The sequence below is a fragment of the Ceratina calcarata genome, unplaced genomic scaffold (genome assembly GCF_001652005.2).
Source record: "Ceratina calcarata isolate Rehan_Ccalc_2016 unplaced genomic scaffold, ASM165200v1 scaffold359.2, whole genome shotgun sequence".
Taxonomy (NCBI): Eukaryota; Metazoa; Arthropoda; class Insecta; order Hymenoptera; family Apidae; genus Ceratina; species Ceratina calcarata.
This window is the reverse complement of record NW_017158912.1, coordinates 19,935-30,791: the sequence shown is the minus strand read 5'-3', so window position 1 is coordinate 30,791 and position 10,857 is coordinate 19,935. Positions and strand designations below refer to the sequence as shown.

At 38.2% G+C, this 10,857-nt stretch overlaps 1 long non-coding RNA gene across 1 annotated transcript; it reads left to right on the top strand.

Moving 5' to 3' along the window:
* The first annotated feature begins 6,718 nt into the window (after positions 1 to 6,718).
* LOC113464415 (uncharacterized) lies at positions 6,719 to 7,301 on the top strand. The gene is made up of 3 exons (XR_003389272.1): positions 6,719 to 6,792; positions 6,926 to 7,047; positions 7,130 to 7,301. It is a non-coding gene; the product is annotated as an uncharacterized LOC113464415 (long non-coding RNA).
* Positions 7,302 to 10,857: the final 3,556 nt, after the last annotated feature.

Genomic DNA, 10,857 nt, shown 5'->3' with positions numbered 1-10,857 from the left:
GTACCGGTATAACCTAGGAACGACACGTGGTCGTTATCTGAACAGCAGAGATATCGTTTTAAACCCGTTAAATTCAACACAACCTAACGTCGCTCTACGCGACGTACATACATCACAATCGTCAACTAGGATCATCGTTGAATACTAATAAGAGTATCATCAACAGGAATCATAAAAGTCATAAAAGTGCCTAGTGAAGACAAACGGAAAATCAGTTCCAGGAAACGTGCCCGAACAAGCGCTTGAAGAGAAGTCGCAGGACGAGTCGACAACAAGCGAGAACACTGAAAGCTATTATTCGGACGCAGAAAACGCACGGGTCATAGAAAACGAATTGCGAGTAGAAGAAATTTTAAAACAATGGAAACCTCGATGAAGGTGTCACGTAAGGCGTGAATTTTTTAAAATAATTGTAAAACTCTTGGAATCACCACTATGAACAATCAGTTTATTTGCAAGATACAGAGTAGACACGCACAATAACTCAGACGATTGCTGACTGCCTCAGGATGAGAGGGTAGGGCTATTTAAGGATTTGAGAGAAATGACCTTTGGATGTGAAGAAGTAGTGGGAAAAGTTTGGAAGATGACAAGGTTCAGAATGAGTAATAGTGATTTTGGTGACTGGCTGTTGGTTTAGATAAGGGATGAAGCAGCTTAGGTACATGTTTACGGATGAGACATCTTTAGATACATGAATAACATAAAAATATCTACGTGTATAACAGTTGTTATGTGTAGCCTGATCGTCATCCGGTTGTTATTTTATAAATGCTGGTGTTTTAAAGCAACCGTCACAAAGGCACCACCACCGTTGTCGTTCGAAGGCAACATAAAAGAAAAATGGACAAAGTGGAAACAAAAATTCGATCTATATATGAAAGCCACAGGTCTGGATACAAAACCAGAAGAAAGGAAAGTCGCTGTTTTTCTACATATAATCGGAGATGAAGCTCTCGAAGAATACAATACGTTTGGACTGGGTGAGGCTGACAGCAAGAAACTGGGCACAGTGTTAGCGGCGTTTGAAAATTATTGCTCACGAAAGCAAATGAAACGGTGGGTAGACATATGTTCTTCGCGCGTTCGCAACAAAGCGGTGAAAATTTTACAAATTATTTAACGGATCTGAAAAAGCAACATGTGGTTTTGGTGATCTCCGAGACAGTTTAATAAAGGACAGAATAATCTGTGGCATTCGCGACTCAGAACTAAGAAACCGTCTACTACGTGAAGAAAATCTAGATTTAGGAAAATGCATAAATATATGCAGAGCAGTAGAGCTGGCGGAAATACAGATGAAGACGATCGACGAAGAATCGAAAGTCCTCGTGGTGCAAGCGAAGAAGAAGGCGGGAAGTTATGCCGTGTTGAAAATTTCTCAGAAGCAGAGTTCGAGTGGCGCGCGTGGCGACGGCAGCAACAAGTTGACTGGCAACAACCAGTGATGTAAGATTTGCGGAATTTTGATCGCCGCGCGTACGGTGAGGAAAAGTGGAACTACAAGTCTTGATGTAAGATTTGCGGATTTTTTCGCCCATAGCGTAGACCCAGTCTAGAATGCTGTTATGTCTTAGCTTTAAAGTTTGAACCTAGCTGCGCGCGTAATTTGAACGGCGTACCACTACACGCGTAATTTTTCCGTATACGTGTATCAGGTAGACGGCAAGACCCAAACTGCAAACCTGCCCTTTAAATGCTCGTGTCTCGTGGATCCTTCGATGACCAGCAAACGCTTTCGCCTCAGCTCCTTCGTTTTCGCGTAAAGGGGTGCAAACGAGTCACGCTCAGCGATTGCACGTGCATATATAATTTTTTTTTAACAGCCATAAACATTTCAATGAATTTAACGAGATAACTGTATGTACTTTATATAATAACAATAATGAAAGTTGAATAATTAGTATGAAAAAATAATCTTATATAATAAATTTTATTAATAATTTTAATTAAACGTCATTTTCGGATCATCGCATGTATTTATAAGCNGCTGCAAGTCGCGGAGGTACCGAGTGTTCAACACGTGGGGAATGTTGTAAATATGACAAGGACTCGAAGGTAGAGTTTCTTTCAGGGATGTTAAAAACATTTTCACTAACGAATTTGGCCATCGAGTGGGGAAAATTCTCCCGAAGGAAAGTTGTGAGAGACGATTCAGTAGGTTTCGAGTCGTGCACCTCAACTCAATGACGGAGCCCGAAAAATCCAATAGAGTATTAGGAAATGATCCGAGTATTCGCCTAACGCAAAGATGATTATCCGCCGATTCCGATAAAAAGAGCGTCATTCCGATCGAGTCGTGCCCTTCGCGCATCGTGTAATTCACAGGCCACGCGGATAGTGAAGTTCATTTTGTGAATAAAAAACAATCGGCTCCTTTCGGAGACGTGTAATGTTAGAGTGCAACAACGACAGTGTAAGTGTTTGAAAATTTTTAAGTGAAAAGTGACAGTGGTGTAATGAAATTGAGTTTGTGTATAAAAATCAATCGGCTGCTTTCAAAGACGTGTATTGATAGGACGTAGGAGCAACAATCTTAGTGTGTTAAAATTTTTAAGAGTGATCGTGCGGTGGATTGCGGGGTTCCTTCCCTGGACAGAGGATCAGCTGTGGCCTACCTGCGAGCGGCAAGGACGCTGACCCATTGACCGTGGCCCATCGTTAGCAGGTGCACTTGCGAATGAATGGGTAAGTCTAAATCTCTACAGTTTTTACATTTTCTTTTTAATTCAATATTCCCCGCGACTTGTTAATCCTATCATCATCCATCAATTATCAACAATCTATCATTTCTCCATCCATTGCACGTGAACAACGATTAAGTGTATTAATTGTTATTCATAATAGTGCACGAACAACAATTTCCTTGCATTGTTATTCATGTAGTTTGTTAAACGCTTCGTACTGAGCGGAGCGCTTGTTCAAACGCGTGAAAAGCCGGCCGGCCGGATCGGAGCCAACGCTCCCGAGCCGGAGCGCGCGCGAACCGAGCGCTCTGATTGGTCGGTGTTTTTTGTTAATAACTCCTCAACCACGCCTCGGACAACTTTTTCGCAAAGGAAAATGTTGTTTAAAATCATGTTAGGAACCTCCCATTAAAATTCCTTACACTAGTTTTGGGACACCCTGTATTTACTGAACAAGGCATAAAAATTGATACAGATAAAGTACAAGCTATTGTTGATATGAAACCTAAGGATAAAAAGGAACTTGAAATTTTTCTTGGCATGATAACGTATGTATCAAGATTTATACCTAGTTTAGCAACTAAAAATGCTAAGTTAAGAGAGTTAATAAAAAAGAACGTACAGTGGAATTGGGACGAAAATGCAAATAAAACGTTTTTAGAGTTAAAAGATATTTGTTGAATTTATTGACATAAAGGAGTGGATTATCACAACTCGGTTTGCACAAAGAACAGATTTAATTGCTTTTAGAAGTGATCACATGTGGAAGATCGCTTGCTGGTAACTCGCATGGCAGGAAGCAGAAGACCGGTAACCGGAAGCAAGAACGTAACAGTAACGGTAGACCGGCAAACTAAAACTCTAAAATAAGACGCGCTCTGCCGGCATGTCGACCCAACCATATAAACGAATATTTTAATACTTAGATACAACAATATTCTATGTAAAGCACCCGTTCTACAATACTATGACGTAAATAAACTTGTAGTATTAAGTGTTGATGCGTCTAAAAGCGGTTTAGGAGCCGTATTATTACAAAATAATTTACCTGTAGCGTATGCAAGTAAAGCGTTGACGTAAACCGAGCAAAGATATGCTCAGATAGAAAAAGAGGCTCTAGCTATAGCGTTTGGTTGCATTAGATTTGATCAGCAAATTTATGGTAAAGAGATTTTAGTTGAGACTGATCCTAAGTCACTGGAGGCAATGTTCAAAAAATGTATAAATGATTGTCCCGCAAGATTACAAAGCATAAGACTTAGATTAAAAAGATATAATTTAATAGTCAAATATAAACCAGGCAAAGAACTGTTTTTAGCCGATCCATTATCCAGAGCATACTGCAATCACGGAAAATTAGATTTAGAAAAAGGAATTGAAACGCAAGTTTGTTTAATAATAGAGTTATTTCCAATATCTCTAGAAAGAAAAGATAAATTTAAGAAAGAAACAGAGTCTGATGAGGAAATGCGTATGTTAGCTAAATACATACAAGAAGGCTGGCCTACCAGTAAGAGTCAGGTTCCAGGTCTAATCAAACAATATTACAATTACTCAAATGAATTGAGTATAATTGATGGCTTAATTTTTAAAAGTAATAGATTAATAGTTCCTAAAAAACTAAGAAAAGAAATGTTAAATTTGATACATTACAATCATTTAGGAAAAGAGAAATGTAAAAGTAGAGCGAGAGAAATTTTATTTTGGCCTCTAATGAGTAAAGAGATAGACGACATAGTAGATAGTTGCGAGATAAGCATGAAATATAAAAAAGGAAATGTAAAAGAAACCATGATAAATAGAGAAGATCCGGATGGTCCATGAGAAACAGTTGGAATAGACATATTTTATTACCAAGGTTCCGAATTTTTGCTAATTGTAGATTATTTTAGCAAGTATGTAGAAGTTGTGAAGTTGAAAGACATGTCTAGTAGCTCCGTAATAGCTGTGTTAAAATCATAATTTGCCAGGCATGGTGTACCACGTATCGTATATTCGGATCCGGGAACGCAACTAAACAGTTCAGAAATTACTAAGTTTGCTAAGGATTAGAGTTTCACTTGAAGAACTTCTAGTGCTAAATATTACAATCCAATGGCATGGTTGAAAGACATATTGCCACTATAAAAAGGATGTTTAAAAAGTTAGATGAAAACCCAAGTAAAGATCCAAATCTTGCAATGTTAGAATATAGAAACACACCCATTGGAGATGGATTAAAATCTCCCAATAAGATTATGTTTGGTAGGGAGGTTCGCGGAATTTTACCTAACTCTGTAAATTTTGAAAAAGAGAATCGAGAAATAAAAGAAAAACTAACAGATGGAAAACTGCGTCAAAAAGAATACTATGATACAAACGCGCATAATCTCAAACCTATTAATGTAAACGACAAAGTATATGTAAAGAGAGAATCTAATAAGCCTCTGCTTCCAGCTAGAGTAACCAAGAGGTGCGACAGGCCTAGATCGTATGAAGTAAAACTACCGAATGGAAATAAAATAGAAAGGAAGCGTAGGCATCTTTATGGTCCGATATATAATGGTTATGACAAAAGCGAAAGTTCGAATCATAAAACGTTAAATGTGAATGATCATTCAGATAAGAGTTTCGAGAATGGTTCCCACAGTAAAAATGTAAATGTATCTACGAGAACTAGTTCTCAAGTAACGAGCACGCAAACGCGCTCAGGGAGAGAGGTCAAAAACAACAACAAAAACAAACAAAAGACCAAGTCATCTGAATGATTATGTTCAACGCTAAATGCAAGTAAAGTCCTCAAGGGAGGGGGATGTCATGATTGTAATGACTTGAGGTTGGCAGCACTAGCCATAGGCATAAGCGCGGCTGCCCTTTCAGTCAGTATCAGTGTTAGTATCACTTGAGCAAGATTAGGCTTAGCACGTTTCGGTCTCCAGCGTCATCATCAATCATTCGTTTCTATATTATCAATTGGATAACGGGTATGACTGACTTGTTCAAATTCCGCAATATCGTTTCTGAGAGTAGTAGGAGTGAGGAGGTGGTGAGGAAGAGAAGTTGGGGGTGGAATATTCCATGCTTTCCACTGCTCACAGCATCGAGGATCATGTTCATATCAATGTTTAATTCATCCAAGATTAAAGTACAAATAGTTAATTGGTTGGAAAAAAATTGTTCAGTTTGATTATTAATGGTTTTGATGAATCGTTTATAAATTTCAATGTTACGTGTGCTTTGCTCATTGAGAGCTGCACTAGCATGACTTTCCGAGTTTAACATAGTTTTAATGATTTTCGTTTGGTTGGAAATGCTGTTTGCCAATAATTTATTCCCGTCGTAGAGTTTATCGAACTCTTTGTTAATGTAATCCATATCATTTTGATCCAAAGTTCCAAAAAGTGCTTTAGACACACTTCCAATGGCGTTAATAAGTCCTCGTCGTTCTCGAACCGTATTTTCGCGCAATACGCTTCCTAAAAGGTTCCTTAGATCATCAAGTCGTCTCAGTTTTCCCTCGAGAACTTCAATTTCGAATTCTTCGGTGCAATGATTATAAGCGGCAGCGGTGTCGGTGAAGATCTCATTGAGTTTCACATATCGCTCATGAATTTGACTCACATCAATACCCATGACCAACTTCCACTCTTCATGATGAATTTGAGCAGTTCCAATAAATTCCGAATAGATTGTTGTTCCCTTCAGTGAGCATGTTGTCAACTCATTAGCCGTGATCACGGTAATAAGAAGGAAGAACAGCATGATCACTGTAAGGAGAGAATGACGTATGAAATAAGATTTCAGTCTGTTTACATGTACATTAAGTTCTTTATCCTTATTTATCATTTCGTAGTTGTTGTTGGATAATTCTGAAATTATTTTAAAAGGTCCGTTCCATTTGGGAGACAGTTTGTTTTGTTTATGATCGTTGTGAATCATAACCATGTCACCGGGTTTGAATATTGGCATAACTTTAAAAATTTTAGAGTCATGTAATTCTTCTTGTTTAGCTTTGGCTTGCACCAATCGATTTCTCGCTCGTTTCCTCCAGGCATTAATGAGCTCGCTGTGCGTAAGAAGCGTTGTTGTCCCCAAGACGGAAGGCAGGTTTGCTTGACGTCCGAAGGTGAGTTCAAATGGTGTTTGATCCAGACTCTCATGTTTGAACGTATTGTAGGCTAGTGTCATGAATTTTAAATTCTCATCCCAATCAGTAGCGTTTTTGTCCATGGTTGTTCTAATAAGATCTTTTACTACAGCGTGAGCCCTTTCGAGCGAGCCGTTTCTTTGTGGATGAAAAGCCGTTGTCTTCACATGTTTGATTTGGAAGAGATTCTCGAAATCTTGTATGAGATTTGATATGAAATTAGCACCTTGGTCGGTGAGTATGCTTTTAGGTGAACCAAATATATAGATGAAATGCTCAAATAATTGTTCGATAATAGTCTCGCTATCTGTTCTAGCCAATGGTATCAATGCAAGATATTTATCAACGTATCTTGGATGCTCAGAATGTATTTGTTGCCTCTGCAGGAGATGGGCAATGGTCCAAAAATATCCATTGCTATCTTTTTATTTGGTTCCACCGCAGTGTCAGGGATCACTGCTTCTAAACGTGACCAAATACGCGTTAACTTTTGTCGTTGGCAAATATCGCAACCATTAATAAACTTTACGACATCTTCCTCGATACCCGTCCACCGAGCAATTTTCTTTATACTGTCATAATGTAAACATTGCCAATTTCGGTGCACGTCCTCAGAAACTTCTCCAAGATGAGGCTGCCGTAGACACCGGTGCACCCCGTGAGGAATACATGTTTTCCGGCCTAGAAATTTAATATCTGGCCATTGCTTTTTTTTCGAATTGCTCGTCACATTTATTTTTAGAATATCACTTCTTTCTCTGCGGCAACTAACGCTTGTACTTTTTGTCGTCACTTGACAAAATGTAGTTCATCGAATTTCTGAATGATGCTGTCTATATGGCACTCGGTTCGGCGGTCAAGGAAATGCGTGATCTCATTGTTACCCTTTACACGTGCTGATTAATAAGGAAAACATTGCATTTGATTTGCATTCGAACAATGGATATTAAAAAAAATTATTATTGAGCCGAATGACTAGAATTCATTTTCTAGCAGTGTCACCGCCAATGTTAATTTATGCATTTTTTTTAGTTGCACGATTTCACGACGAATCTACTTAACCCGTTTCCGCACCATTTAGATAGACGTCAAAGCGTGGTAATGAAACCAGTTATATTCCAAGATACATTTAGAATTCATTACATTCTGTAGTTCTTTGTCTGATTGCTCAACCATCTCTACACTTTCGAGTTTCATTTACTATTCATCGTGGCTCACGATGTTTCGAAATCCCGGTCGAGTTGACCAGAAACTACAGGATCGGCCATAAAAAAAAGGTCTAGCAGGTACTCAGTGGGTGGTGGACCCGTACTTTCGCGCTAGTCTGCGGAACAAGTCGACGGGCCCTTCTGAAGCCCCCGTGCTTTTACATGGGTTTCCCTATGCTTTCAATTTTTTACTACGGTACTGTAGGCTACGCCGGTGCATCTCTCGAGACCAAAAGTTCGCCCCCTACCACGTAGAATTTTCACTTCACTTACGGTAATGTGAATAGGCTTTCACTCATGTTTACTGCGTACAGCTAATAACAACGAAACTGATCCAGCTATATGCATGTGTTATTTTTCCCGGGGGCAAAATTCAAAACGAATAATAATAAGTGTATTATTATATTTATATTTTTCGTCTTATATTTTCAATGCTCGATCAGGCGTCTATAGAATTGCGATCGATACTGTTTCACACGTCAAAATAAAATCAAAGATTGTCTGCCATCCATTCATGTTCTTAGTTCGGAATATTTACGTATTTCTTGTACTTCACGTGCTGTTCCACGTGTTCTCGTGGTTGCAGCAGAGCAATCGTTGCTGATGTGGTCCTAATGATCCAGCGGAAGAAACCAAAGTACGTTCATTAACAGTTACGCAAATTCGATTAAATATATTTGATGCATCAGGTATTATCCGTATTTACATGTACAACTATTACTTATTTTTTCATTCAGGGCGTTGAAGATAGTGTCCAAGGCAACCGTGCAGTTTCGTGCGTTGTATTACTTCATAAGTACATCTTGGATTATAAAAGCGGATAAACTGAAGAGTGTCATGAATCGTATGGATGCTACCGATTTAGAGGAATATTCATTTGATATGGCACTTATAAACTAGGTTGATGGGTCCGAAGTACTTGCTCGGAACGCTCGAAAACTTGTAAGAGACCCGATCGAAACGATTCCCGACGCGAGGAGGAGGTTCCAAAAGTTTAAAGTACTTCACTACACCATAGCCACTTCACTATGAATACTTGCATTTTTCTTCGTCTTTAGAATAATATTTTCACTGTTTCGTCACTGAAACCGCAATAAACGCAGCATAACAACATTATGAATTCGCATTGAAATTTATTCCGATAGTTAATTTATTCTCCTAGAACACTCTCTTCACCTCTCTCTCCTCATTCTCAACAACGTGTCGTAATAAATGCCAGTGATTGACTTTAATATTCCATTACAAAGTTCGAATAATTCATACGTACACGTGTGCATCAATTACACTGTAGATTTTTCTTGAAAAGTATCCAACATCTGCTATTCGTCATTTGCATGGCTACTTCAAGAAAAATATCTGTGGACCATTCTGGTTTTTGTACGCAGTATGCTTGAATAAATCGGAAGATACTTACTTATGATAAATGTTGGCAGGATACCCTGTACACGACGGCGCAAAGCATTTAAGAGCATTTCATCTGGCAAATTATCTGCTAGCAATCTTACAAGTCGGATCTGCAAACGCGCAATTATTTTAGAGTCCGCCTTGCGTTTTTGTAATAACTCCTTATATTTATTTCTCCATTCCAATTGATTCATGCGTGCACGATTCAATTTGAATTGAAGTATAGAAATTTCATCGCGATCGTTCTCCTCGCGAGCCGATTACGATGCGTCGATGTGTGATAACAAGCACAATCACACTCAACCTTATGGCGCACAAGGAACACAAGCCACGCACCTATTGCCACTAAGTCTTTACACTTTATTACAATAAGTGTATCTAACACAAATCATAAATGTTAATCCTTTCCTACACTATTTCACAAACTGTATATACAACTATTATTGACTACAGTATTAAAATATTCTACTAGACACTAAGTACCGAACGACTGCTTCACCAAGCACACAACGTATACGTGACGAAAAGCAACGTCGAGTAATGAAAAAATTACTACGTTGGTGTAAGCCCCTAAAGAATCGGCACATTTTACCTGGCCCACCACTTCCAAAGGAAAGAAAACTATGTAAATAGTCTAGCCGGATAAGACGGTCAAATGTGCCCTTGAACGAAATTCAATTAGTACTGAACAATTCGATAGTGTCCATCGAATTTTATGCTAATTTTCAATCCGGAGGGCAGTTTTAAATACTTAATCAATTTTAGTGTTTTTGCCTTACTTCTCCCATTAAGCGTTTAGCGAAACATTTGGAAAAATTGTCACACGTTCGTGGGACGGTACTCGATATCAGAGAATACTTCAAAATTTTTTCCTTCTGTAGTTCTGTCGTGAAACATAAAAAGTGCTAAAAATGTTGATATTAATCCAAAAGATTTCGAGATACATCATTTATATTTTTATGGTAGACGTGCCTCAGCCCAACTATTGTACCATATTTATTTCAGATTTTTCGACGAAATGCGCGGTACTTCAAAAAATCGGCTTTCGATTTTTGCAAAGTTTTTCGCGTGGTGAAATTCTTTAGGATTCGAATTTTTATATTTTCTGCTCTCACTACTCGTACTTTTTTATCTTCAATACTTTTGTACACAACAGCATTAAGCATCAATTGAAAATCCATTGAGGTATTAAATACCAATTACTTTTATTCTTACTTCAAATACAAAATATGGTGTCCACTAATGAAAATAAAGTAATACAAGTGCGACAAAATTTGAAAATGATGGGTAATCTATTTCCGAAGTACTAATCTCTTAGAATCTTACTGAGAATTGCAAGTTTCAGATTTATACAAATTGTATTGGCAATTTGTTAATACATCATATGGATGTAAAAACTGCATTTTTGAATGGTACTTTAAAGGAAACGGTT